Source organism: Macaca mulatta, chromosome X, assembly GCF_049350105.2.
Source record: "Macaca mulatta isolate MMU2019108-1 chromosome X, T2T-MMU8v2.0, whole genome shotgun sequence".
Lineage (NCBI taxonomy): Eukaryota > Metazoa > Chordata > Mammalia > Primates > Cercopithecidae > Macaca > Macaca mulatta.
The window spans coordinates 153,517,512-153,530,958 of record NC_133426.1 but is presented as its reverse complement, the minus strand read 5'-3'; the positions used below and the strand labels follow the sequence as shown (position 1 = coordinate 153,530,958).

At 38.1% G+C, this 13,447-nt stretch overlaps 4 non-coding genes across 4 annotated transcripts; all 4 read left to right on the top strand.

Annotated features, from left to right (window-relative positions):
- The first annotated feature begins 3,089 nt into the window (after positions 1 to 3,089).
- On the top strand, positions 3,090 to 3,200 carry MIR514B (microRNA mir-514b). The gene is given in 1 exon segment (NR_128311.1): positions 3,090 to 3,200. It is a non-coding gene; the product is annotated as a microRNA mir-514b (primary transcript).
- A 3,937-nt stretch (positions 3,201 to 7,137) lies between these two features.
- Positions 7,138 to 7,222, top strand: MIR508 (microRNA mir-508). The gene has a single exon (NR_032315.1). It is a non-coding gene; the product is annotated as a microRNA mir-508 (primary transcript).
- A 5,798-nt stretch (positions 7,223 to 13,020) lies between these two features.
- Positions 13,021 to 13,114, top strand: MIR507 (microRNA mir-507). The gene has a single exon (NR_032314.1). It is a non-coding gene; the product is annotated as a microRNA mir-507 (primary transcript).
- A 224-nt stretch (positions 13,115 to 13,338) lies between these two features.
- Positions 13,339 to 13,447, top strand: MIR506 (microRNA mir-506). Its single transcript, NR_032313.1, has one exon. It is a non-coding gene; the product is annotated as a microRNA mir-506 (primary transcript).

The following is a 13,447-nucleotide window of genomic DNA, read 5'->3' as shown; positions in this document are numbered from 1 at the left end:
AGGCATTAGTACTATTAATGTGCAATTTGTTATATTATTTATTCTGATACTTGAAATATACTGTTGAGATTCTCTATTGATTTTTTATTTAAGCTGTTGTACTTTTAAAATCCATATTTTTCTTTTTAATAAATGTTTTCCCCAGCACTTTGGGAGGCCGAGGCAGGCAGATCACCTGAGGTCAGGAGTTCAAGACCAGCCTGGCCAACATAGTGAAACCCCCATCTCTACAAAAATACAAAAATTAGCTGGGTATGATGGTAGGTGCCTGTAGTCCTAGCTACTTGGGAGGCTGAGACAGGAGAATCACTGGAATCCGGGAGGTGGAGGTTGTAGTGAGTCGAGATTGCACCATTGCACTCCAGCCTGGGTGACAGAGGAGACACCATATCAAAAAAAGAAAAAAGTGTTTTCTACATTTTCATTATTGTAAACTTTCAGTGAGACATTGCCGTCCTAACTTCCTTTACATCTAATTTTCTTTTTATTTCTTCGAAGTCTTTAATTGCTGCGATAAAGGCTTTATCTATTAGTATGACTTCTGTGCCCTCACATGGGCATTTTCTGTCACATATTTTTGTTGTCTGTAAAGATTACATTACCTTTTTTTTTGCACATATTATGATTTTCTGTAAAACAGGACAGTTAAGATCAAATAGTGTATTCTGGATAATAACCATTTCCTCTGAGGAATTATATTTTTGTTTCTTTGTTTTATTTTTGAGATGGAGTCTTGCTCTGTTGCCCAGGTTGGAATGCAGTGGCGTGATCGCGGCTCACTGCAACCTCTGCCTCCTGGGTTCAAGCGATTCTCCTGCCTCAGCCTCCTGAGTAGCTGAGACTACAGGCGCCCGCCACCACGCCCGGCTAATTTTTATATTTTTAGTAGAGACGGGGTTTCGCCGTGTTAGCCAGGATGGTCTCAATCTCCCGACCTCGTGATCTACCCACCTCAGCCTCCCAAAGTGCTGGGATTACAGACGTGAGCCACCACTCCCGGCTTTTATTGTTGTTGTTGTCTGTTTTTAATTTGTTTATTGAATTGGCTGGAGTTTATTTACTTATCTGCTGTGAATTTTCTTATACTGTTCTTTAGAGAGCACAGCCTATGTATGCACATAGTAACTCAAAGATGACAGTGGTTTCAGTAGCATTCTTTTTGTTTCTTTTCCTGATCTCTCTGTCCAGCTAGTGGTTTCTGTGTATCACACAGAGATGTTTGGTTTTCTCATTCAGTGCTGATTTTCTCTATCTTTTTTGGAATTTTAAAGGAAAAATGTATCAGAGTTTGATCAAAATAATTTGAGCCACTTTGAACACATTGTTTTAAAGGTAAGTCTTTCATGTTTGTTCTGATACAGGAAGGCTCTTATTAGCTGTCAGTTTATCGGATACTCTCTGGTAAATAAGCTGGCCTGTGGTTTAGCTTGTTGCTCTCATACAGCTGCCAAATCCATCTTATTTACTTACCTCCAAAATCTGTGTTGTTATCTGGACCACCGTGAAGCCTGAGCTTTCCCTGACTCTGCTATGAAGTCATATTATTTTTAGGAGAGCTATAATACCATCTTTTATTCAAACTCCTCACACTGGGAAAAAGAATTTCTGACTCACTGCTCTGAAGCTTTGGGTAGGTGCAGTGACCTGCTTCTTTCACAACACTCCTGCTTTATGTATAGAGTGAAGATTGGTAGTCGTACATTTTGGTCTTCTCAGCCTGCTCATTCCAGGGTTGAAACTCTGTCTTATAATCATTCTGGGATGAAGATGATCAGAGACCCCATATTCTCAACTTGCCAAAACCACAGTAAAGCCTCCACCCTACAAAAGTGAGCTGAGTGTAGAAACAGTGTCCCTAACAGCTGCACCTGTTGCTTAGCCACAGCAACACAACACAACATTTCAGGGGTAGGGTACATGAGAAAGGCTGGGAACTTGTTTCTTCCATTAAGATACCATAATTTTTGACTGGTAGCAATTTCACATTTTAGGCTACTTACAATCACCTCTTTCTTCCATCTCAATTCTCTGATATCCATTTACCATATTTGTGTTACTATATTTTGGTCTCCCAGATTTAGTTCATCCAGGAAAATGAAGACACACAGTTGCATGTTTCCAAATGGAGAAAAATGCAAACAAAAATGCTTGAAAAGACCATGCTCAAGGGAAAGACTCAGAAATCTCACAAACTGGAAGAAGGTGAATGGCATCCATAGATGCCAAGAACGTTTTCTGTGTTGCAGTTCATTCCTGGTAAGTAAAATATTTTTATTTTTGCCCTAGGTTTAAGGAGAAACAGACATTACTCTCCATCACACCGACCAGTGATTACCATCCTATCCTAGAATGTTGTGTGTTTTCCCTGCTTATTCTGTGGTTCAGGAGTTGAGCGACGTAACTCAGGTAGAGGGACTCATCTTCAGGTGACAAGCATAGATGACATAGAGTATATTTTCCTATTAACTACTAGACCTGAGGAATGTAAACTGCTAACTCTTTATAATAATGGAAAAATAAACAGGATAAGATATGCAAGGATTTTTCTTCCATGCACATGAGAATCTATCAGAAAAGCTTAATGGTTCATAGTTCTGAAAATTGCCATATCATAACTCCAAACCATGATTGGACAACACAGGAAAGGATGGATGAAGAAAGACAGGGTAGTGCATGTTACAGAGGCCCTTCGTATGCACACCAGTCACCATTCAGATTGAAAACAGTGACGTGTTTTTGAAAGATGCATGTTGGTCAAAGAGTACAAACTTTGAGTTATGTGATAAATAAGCTCTGACTATCTAATGTATAGCATGGTGACTATATTTAATAATGCTGTATTGTTTACTGGAAATTTGATAAGAGAGCAGATTTTAAGTGTCCTCACCACACCCCCACAACACACACAAATGGTAACTAAGGGTGGTGAATGATGTGTTAATTCATTTTACTATGGTAATCAGTACACAGTGTATATATATATAATCACCACATTGCACACCTTGAATACATACAAATTTTGTTTATCAATTACGTATTTTAAAATATAAAAAGAAAGGTGCATGAGTCAATGATCAGGCTGAGCTGCCATCCTTAAATGTTCTATTCTTCATGTGGTACTCTTCTCAAGAGGGAGGCAATCATGTGTAATTAGATATGATTGACACCTCTGTGAGTAGAGTAACACATGGTATTTCCATCATCTGACATGGCACGGTGGATACATGGGGGATGTTAAGTTACAGACAGTATAATACTTTCCCCAGAGTGCAGACATTTCTGCTGACACCCTCCCTGTTCTGGACTAGCTCAGGTAAATCTCTAAATTAATTATCAGATGTGAGACCTAGAAACTGAAAGTCTGAGGAAAAACTTTCTATTGAGTTTCTTCTGGGATTCAGATCCCTTTTGACAAAGTTGCTTGACCAAAATGGTAACAAGCCTTTCAGTGTCTTCATGGTGTTCCTGTCATCTATAAAGTATTTTTTTCTTTTGTAAGAACCTATTCCCAACCATAACCTGCAAATCTCTTAACGTATCACCTATTGACATTCCTCTTCAAGATTTTCCCCTTAGGCATCCAGCAGTTCCCTCCCTTCTCAGATCCTTACCCTGCTGAAGACCAAAGTATTTTATTCTCCCAGGTATTAAAGCTCCTTTTATTTCTTTTTTTTTTTTTTTAGTAATTATTTCTGGTCTTTTTTTTAAACTTTCATTAAAGTTCAGTTGTACATGTGCAGGATGTGCAGGTTTGTTATATAGGTAAACTTGGGTCATGCAGGGTTGTTGTACAGATTATTTTATCACCCAGGTATTAAGTCTAGCATCCATTAGTTATTTTTCCGGATCCTACCCTTCCTCCCACCTTCCACCCTTTGATAGGCTCCAGTGTGAGTTGTTCCCCTCTATGTGTCCATGTGTTCTCATCATTTAGCTCCCACTTATGCATGAGAACATACCATACTTGGTTGTCCGGTCCTGTGCTAGTTTGCTGAAGATAATAGTCTCCAGCTCCATCTATTTCACTGTAAAGGACATGATCTCATTCTTTGTTTATGGCTGAATAGTATTTCATGATGCATATGTACCACATTTTCTTTACCCAGTCTATCATTTATGGGCATTTAAGTGAATTCCATGTCTTTGCCATTGTGACTAGTGCTGCAGTGAACATACTCGTGCATGTATCTTTATAATAGAACAATTGATATTCTTTTGGGTATAATATACCCAGTAATGGGATTGCTTGGTTGAATGGTCTTTCTGTCTTTAGGTCTTTGAGGAATCGCCACACTGTCTTCCACAATGGTTGAACTAATTTATACTCCCACCAACAGTGTAGAAGCATTCATGTAGTTTTTGTTTTTATTCTGTTTATGTGATGAATTGTAAGCTCTTAATGCACAGGAATTCAGTGAATCTTTACAAGAACCTTATGAAGTAGGAGATGTTATATCCACTCTCATTTTACTAATGAGAAAAGAGAAGAAAAATAATTTTAATAAATGCCTTATGATCACACAGCTCTCAAGAAGCAGAGCTTGTATTTGAACCCAGGCAGCCACTCTCTAGTGTCCCTTCTTTACATCAACTCACTGCCCTCCCTTAGTTTCTTTTCTTCTAAATCCAGCACTAGAATGTATTAAACATTGGAGTCAGCTCACAGTTCCTTATGTAGGCTTTGATAATGGCCCTGATCACAAAACAAAGGGGCTCTGACAAAACACACAAGTACTCACATTGGAAGGGTGAAAAGGATCTGGACTGGAGTCCACTGCACTTGCATCCAGGATCTTCAGCCCTCATCAGAGGACATCACGATGTCTGGTTATGTTTGTCTACTAATGTCTCCTTGAGGTTGAACCATCGGGTATTATAAAATTAGATAGCAGGTTGAAATTTTTGAACATACCTATAGATACTTAAATTATTTTCATTTACTGGAGCACATCCAGGTTTGAGGCTAAAGTATATCCCATTTGTACATGGTTACGTTATTATGAGGGTTAAAACCAGAATAATGTTCTGGTTGTTGGTTGACATTAAGACAGTAGCAGTTCTCATATCAAAAAATAGGAAAACCCACCTTTCTCTGGATTGCCGTACAACATGTATCTACTTAGAGTGGTTTTATTTCGCTTCGTGGTTGTATTTTTTTTGCTTTACTGCTGATTGTTTTAGTTTTGGTATCTGTTTTGGGGGTGGGTTCTTATATTTTCAGAAGTATTTGGAATTATTTGGAGGTTAATTTTTTTGAATTGTAAAATGTATATAACATAAAATTTACCATTTTAATCATTTTAAGTGTAAAATTCAGTGAAATTAAGTAAATTCACAGTGGTGTTCAATGATCACGACAATCCATCTCCAGAAATGATTCATTATCCCAAACTAAAACTCTGTAACCGTTAAACACTGACTCCCCCATTCCTAGCTTTTGGTAACCTTTATTCTACTTTCTGTCTCTACTAGTTTGCCTATTCCAGGGACTGAATAGAAGTAAAAATCATACAGTATTTGTCCTTTTGTGACTGGTTTATTTTACTCAGCATAATGTCTTCAAGGTTGATCCATGTTATAGCATGTGTCAGAATTTTATTTCTAAGCTGGACATGGAGGCACATGCCTGTAGTCCCAGCTACTCAGGAGGCTGAGCCGGGTAATTGCTTGAGTCCAAGAGTTAGATTCTAGCCTGAACAATATAAGGAGGCCCAGTTTAAAATAAAATTATTTCCTTTTGTAGGGCAAATAACATTTCCTTGTATGCATATATCACGTTTGCATATCACTTTATCTGTTGATGAACACTTGTATTGCTTCTACCTTCTGTCTATTATAAATAATGCTGCTTTGAACATGGGGGCACTGTGTCCCTTCGAAATACGGATCTCAGTTCTTTTGGGTATACACCCAGTACTGGAATTGCTGAAATATGGTAATTCTATCTTTAATTTTTTGAAGAACAACCATAGTGTTTTCTGTAGTGACTGCGCCATTTTACTTTCCTACCAGCAATGCACGGGGTTATAATTTCTTCACTTGTCAACACTTGTTATTTTCTGTTTGTTTGCTTGTTGATAATAATGATTCTAATGAATGTGAAGTGGTATCACATTATGGTTTTGGTTGCATTTCCCTAATGATTAGTGATATTGAGCATTGTTTCACTTATTTATGAGGTAGAATTGATTTTAGAAATATTTTTGTTTAAGGTTTGATTTATTGTGTATAGATGTAGACTTGGGCCATTTTGGACTATTGACACTTGTGGAGGTTCCTGAATGCCGGGAGACTTGGACATGTCCAGATTAAATGTCCCACACCATATTCTCCCTTCTTCTTGCTCCATGGCAAGTAATTTAGCTACTCCTTTAATTTATTCAGTACACCTCCCTCTCTCTTTACAGTCTTTTGTTTAACTTGGCTCCCTAGCTCTTAAAATATAACTAGTTTGGGGTCTGTTGATCTCTTACTCCTACCTGCTTCCACGTTTCTTCAGCCTCAGTATTTAAAGGAAACAATAGATTCCTGGGAGGCCTGTGTCTCCAAATGAAAAGTTTGAAAGAGATCCTCTAGACAAGAACTCCAGGAAATGTTGAGAAAGTCCAGGGCTGAGAAGGAAGAATAAGATATATCTAGGTTATAAGCCAATTGCTTTCTTGGAAATGATTCCAGGCAAGATAAATGATCTGTATAATCTCCAGGAATGGTGGAGAAAATGAGGTTTTTGCCCTATGAATCCTGGCACCACCTAAATGATCTACCTCTTTCCCTTGAGTTCTCTGCATGTTTACCTTGTTCTCTCTGTTGCTTTGGTGTTAAGTTAAATAACTCTGAACCAAGGGACTGGGAAGTTTGGGGCACAGAGGGTGTGGAGACCTTTAACAATGGTGGAAAACAAATCATTTTTAATATGCCATTCCTAATGACTTGAAAATAAATAGGAAAATGTTGGTGAGATTATTTGTTACCGACAGAAGAGAAAAAGGCCTCAAAATCAGCACATTAAATATGCAGCAAGTAAGAGTATACTCACGAAAGGATGGTTAGAGAATGGCGGTGGAGTGGCAAACATACTAGAAATTCTTCATTGTATCTAAACTTCACGTATATATTTGGGCAGTCACCACCTTCAGCTGAGTGTCGTGCTCTACTCCAGAGGGCGTCACTCACATAAACTAAAACATGATTGTCGCCTTTTTGAGTAGAGTAATACACATCACGTAAGGCATACTTGGTGGCCATGGGTGTGAGTGTATACACATGCCATAAGCATGCACGGAGCTGCCCTCCCTTGTGTCCAAGCGCCACCCTCCCCTTGCTGGGCTAACTCAATCAACTCCCATAGGCAGGTCTTGAAAGGCAAATCCTAGGGACTGAGGGTTCCCAGGAAAAATCACCCATGTATGTTTTCCAAGGATTTATATACCCTTGTCCAAAGGAGGCATGCCCACACAGGTAAGACAATTTGTAGTGAGGATGTGGCTTTTCCTCTTTGTATATTCAGAGCTTCTACTGCTACAGCACCCAAGTATTCATTTTGCCTCGAAAAACCTCCAACCTATTTTTTCCTCACAACATTTCTTTTAGCTTCCAAGCCTTTTCATTTCCCAGTGGGCTCTTCAAATTCCCTCCTGCCTCGGAAGCATCCCTCTGCACCAAAAAGCTCTTGCTCTTTCAGGATTGAAGACAAGTCTTTCCTCAAGAGTTTGTATGTTCTTCCTTACTTGGAAAAATACATTATTTCCAAAATTATCTGTAGGTTAAATATATATATATATATATATATATATATATATATATATTTAAATATTTATTGAAACTGTGTATATCGGTCCTTTCAAAATATCTATAAAGGGTTAAGAAGTTGCCTAGAATATTTGTTTTGTTAGTTTTCTTTGAATTCTATTTAACATTTTACTTTTAAAATTATGTGAAGGAATAAAAGGAAGTGAAGGTATTCATCTCAGATTATTGAGAATGATAACATGTATATTTGTCTTTTCCCTTCCACTTTCCTTCAGTTGTTCCTTCTTAATCTAAGGTCTTCAGAAAGATTGTGTCTTGACAATCACAGACAAAAGATGGCCAGCACTGGATCCCTGGAGAACATCTTCAGGATTGGAGCAGTGACTAGGAAGCAGGTTGTCTACACTACAGTGCTGGAAAAATGGAGGTGGAGTGGGGTTGGAGGGTAATTATCCTGGTGACCCCTTCCGGATTAATTATCATAAAGCACCTTGAGTGGGCAAGTTGAAGTTTATGGAATTTTGTTGGCATCTTGAGTCAGTAACATGTCTCACTCCTATTCCAAATCTCGGCAAAAATTTAGATTGTAACCAAGAGGAAGGGTATTCTTCTCTTCTATTACTAATACTACTACATTATCGCCTGTGTACAACCAGTGTCTACTGCTCATGGTTTCTTCCCTATTTCATGAGCTCTAAGAATTTTCCTGGGTAAAAAGTCTCACCACACTAGATGTGTGTCTGGGGCAGTGACGGCGGCACCATTGCAAATTGTTCTCAAATTTGTGCTTATTTTTGAGAAGGTGTGAGTAAGTGTGTGTTGGTTTTTACAAATGAGTTAATTTAGTTAGTTGATTGGTTCATGTGCATATTGTGGTTGAGTTTGGTGGGATCTTTCAAATTGTTTTTCTGTAGTAATTGTTGTTTATCCAGATATTGGTAGCTGGTTTTTGTTTTGTTTTTATTTCTTTTGTGATATTACTTTGTTTATAATTGTCCTTTCATTTCCAAAGTCTCTGTGCATTTATTTTTTAAAGTTGGTTTTTGCATTTTTAGGTTTATTTTGTTTGCCTGTATTATTTTTAACTGACATATAATTATCGCACGTATTTTGGGGATACAGTGTGATTTTTTATTGTTTGCCTTTCAGTGTTCATGGCACCTCTGCTTGTTTCCTTGCATACTTGAAGTTTTGTTTTTTTGGTTTTTGTTTTGTTTTGTTTTGTTTTTAAAGTTAGAATTGTGGTTTGGGTTTCAGCAAATGTTTTATTCCTGTTTTGGTGGCGGTGGGGGCTGTCATGATTTAATTACTAGTTTTTGGTTCAAACCTGAGTTTTCTTCTTTGGTTTTGATTTCGTTTTAATTTATGTGTTTGGTTTGATTTGTACTGAGAGGTGCTTGGGAGTTTTAGTTATAGTTCCCTTTGTGTATTTAGACATGTTTGTTTCTTTCCTGCTGTTTTCCTATATTTTTGTTTTATTCCCTAGTGTATTTCTGTTTGCTTTTCAGCTTGACTTTTTGTGTGTGTATATGTGAGTGGGTGGGTGGGTGGATGGATGTGGGTGTGTATGCATGCATTTCTGTGATTGTGTTTTATTTTTGAATGATGTTGACTTTTTAAGAGTATTTTGTTATTTTCCATGTATTTTTAGTTTCAGTTTGTGTTTATTGTTTTATTTTGTGTGTGTATATGTGTGGGTTTCTTCATTTTCCTTGTGTTTTGGGATATTTAAATTTGTATGATTTTTGTTTTGTTGCTGTAGTTATTTTTTCACCTTTAATATTTGTGTGAGGCTCAGAAAGTTTTGTCTTTCATATATACGTGCACTTTATTGGGGATGTGTTTTTTTGTAAGTTGTGGGAGTTTGCTTGGATTTTAAATGTTTTGCCTCAGTATCTGTGTGTATGCTTACATGGTTTGGTATTTGCAGCATGCTTTCTAATTGATAAGTTCATGTATTAATTCTGTTTGGAATTTGTTGTAGTTGATTGATTTATTTATTTGAATCCTGTTTATAGAGCTTTTCTAATTTGGGATTATTGTTGATAGGGGTTTAAAAATATATTATTGGTTTACTTAGTTTTTATTTATTTGTGCCCTGTTTTTCTGATTCGCTTTTCTAAAAATCATCATTTATAGAAGTTGGTACATAAGGCTAAAATTTCTTTTGTTAGGGATAATTTGCATTATTTGTTGAATTTTTTTTTTTTAGCTTATATGGCTTTCTTTGAATTGCGTGTATGAGTATGTGTTGGTTATTTTGAGATTTTTATATTGTGATAGCTTTAGTTCTTAAAAAGCATTATTGAGATATGACTGACAAAGTTCGCGCTTTGACATATTCTGTTTATATACCCATGAAATCATCACCTAAATCAAAATAGAGAATATTATACATCCTCCCTGAAAGACTCCTCCTGCCCCTTTGTGATCTTCATTTTCGCTCCTCTGCACATAACCACAGAGCCATGCAGTCACTAATCTGCTTTTATGCACTATGGATTAGATTTTATTTTCCAGATTCTTATTTTTTGAGATGATGGAGTCTCTCTCTCTCTCACTCAGGCTGGAGTGTAGTGGTGCGATTTTGGCTCACTGTAAACTCTGCAACCCAGGTTCAAGCAATTCTCCTACCTCAGCCTCCCGAGTATCTGGGACTACAAGTGCGCACCACCATGCTGAGTTAATTTTTTGTATTCTTAGTAGAGACAAGATTTCACCATGTTGGCCAGGCTGGTCTCGAACTCCTGACCTCAAGTGATCCTCTTGTGTCAGCCTCCCAAAGTGCTGGGATTACAGGCATGAGCCATGGTGCCTGGACAACATTTTTATTAAAACGAAATCATACTGTATATACTGTTTATTTTGGCCTAGCTTATTTCCCCCCAGCATAATTATTTTGAAATTTGTCCACATTGTTATTTGCATCAATAGTTAGTTTGTTTTTATGGATGAGTAGTAGTCCACTGTATGGATATTCCAGGTTTTTTAAATGCATTCACCTGCTAATGACCATGTGTCTCCAGTTTGTATCTATTTTGGCTATGGCTACTAGAAATAAAGCAGCTATGAACCTTGATATAAAAATATCTGTATGGAGGGGCAGAAGGAGAAAGAGAGGGGAGGGGAAGGAGAGAAAGGGGAGAAGGGAGAGGGTGGAAAAGGGGAAAGAGGAGAAGGGGAGGAAGGGGAGGGAGGGGAGGAGAAATTAGAGGGGGAGGGAGAATCACATTCCCGGAGCCCACAGGAAGCATGACCTGGGAAGCAAGGTGTAAATGTTACATGTCCATATCAGAGGATGGGATAGAATTTGACAATCTGCTGCTGCATTATCTCCCAGGAAAGCTCTTTCAAATCATGTCTTGGTGTCTAGTTGGCAACCGATGTGTATGGATTTTGTTTTCGAAGTGGCCAAATACCTCACTTCACCCAAAGCCATGAAGAAATACAGGCTGTAGTGAAGAGGTGGGAAACTGTTCTACTTTGTTTTCTATCATTGTTTATTATGATACCACATCTGTTTACTTCTCAGTGTCCACTCCTCTACTTCCTGCACTCGCAGCATTTCTCAGTGCAGCATCGTCTATCCCTGATACGTGCTAGATTTCCTTTGAACTTTGAACTTTGTTCTCTGTTTTGTTTGGAATTTAAGTTATATTTTAGTGTATTTGTTTTTATGTTTTGGGGGGTTTTGTATTGTGTGTGTTCTTCTTCTTTTTTTTTGTTATTGTTTTGCATGTTTGCTTTATTTGGGTTTTTGTTTCCTGTATAATTTTGTATATTTGCATGTGTTTTGTGTATTTTGTGTGTTCTTTTTATTCCTATTTTGAATGGTGTTTTTCAATGTGTGTTAATTAGAATTTTCAGTAGTATTTTTACGTTCTTAAAAATTGTTACTCCTGGCTGGGCACGGTGGCTCATGCCTGTAATCCTAGCAATTTGGGAGGCCGAGGCTGGTGGATCACCTGAGGCCGGGAGTTCAAGACCAGCCTGGCCAACATGGTGAAACCCCGCCGCTACTAAAAATACAGAAAATTAGCTGGGCCTGGTGGCCCATGCCTGTAATCCCAGCTACTTAGGAGGCCGAGGCAGGAGAATCGCTTGAACCTGGGAGGCAGAGGTTGCAGTGAGCTGAGATTGCACCATTGTTCTCCAGCCTGGGCAACAAGAGCAAAGCTCTGTCTCAAAAAAAAAAAAAAAATTACTCCTTTATTGTTTTTTTAGTTGACACATAATAATTATAAATATTGATGGGATATAGTGAGATATTTTGATACATATATGCATTGTGTAATCATCAAATCAGGGATTTAGCATTTTCATTACCTCAAACATCCATTTCTTTGTGGAGAGAACATTCAAAACCCTCTCTTCTAGTGATTTTGAAATATACCTTAAAATATTGTTAACTATAATCACTTTTCTGCACAATAACACATCAGAACTTCTTATCCTTCCTGACTGTGACCCTGTACCCATAAACCAATTTTTGTCTAAGCCCCCTTCCCCAGACTCTGGTAACCATCATTCTACTCTCTACTCCTATGAGATCAACTTTTTTAGACTCTTCATATGAGTCAGATCATGCAGTGTTTGTCTTTGTGTTTGCATTGCCCTATTTTGTGTGCATTCATTTTTGGGTTGTTTCATTGTTCACATGTTTATTTGCAGGTGTTCACATGTGTTGCAGATATTTCTTGGTCTAAACACCGATGTGCAAGTACATGACTGTGGTGACTATTGCTTCTGCTGCTGTAGGCCTTCATCTCTGAACAGAGGATGCCAAGCCAAGGCCCAAATGATATAAGGGAGATTCAAATTGGAAAGAAGAGAACTCTCCAGCACTGTTTCAACTGAGCTCTGTCTGGCCTGCAATCGCTAGGTATGATGAGTAACTTGAATGGTCCTTTCTACGTAATGACTGGCTTTTGAGGCATACAAAGTAGTTGTTCATGTGCCAACTATATTAAATTGAAAATGAGCAGAACAATTCAGTCAAGTATGCTAAGTCTGAGAGGAAGAGGGAAACTTTTCCCTGTCCTAAAATCTGTCTCATTAAATGTGCAGCAGGTAAAGTAATAAGACATCTGTCTCATTAAATGTGCAGCAGGTAAAGTAATAAGCATTCAGCAAACGACATGGAAGACAAAAGGGAGAGGGAAAGGGTTTGTTTTGAATCTGTTGAGTATACTCTGCGTATCCGAATGAACTGAGAGTGTTGGGATTCTGACGGGAACGGCAGAGTGGGGGGAGCGATGGGCATTTTCAGCTGTGCTGTGTGTAGTGCTTCACTTCAATAAGTGCCATTCATGTGTCTAGAAATATGTTTTGCACCTTTTGGAGTGAAATAATGCACAACAGGTACAACCTCAGTGCTGCCCCTGGAGAAAGGAATATGGCTACCTGCATACAGGTGCCATTTCCTAAGTGTCAGAACTACCCACTCAGTGATGGGTCAACTCATGAAACCCTTTGAAGAGAATTCTGTGGGGTAAAACCTAGAGAATGAGCTTCTCTGGAAATAGCCTCATCTGTAGTTTCCCCGTATGACTATTAAGATGGTCAGGGCCACCACCATCAGCCATGCTGTGTCTAGTGCCGTTATGTGTAGTGCCTTATTCAGGAAGGTGTTACTTAATATATTAATATTTGTAAGGCACCCTTCTGAGTAGAGTAATGTGCAACATGGACATCATTT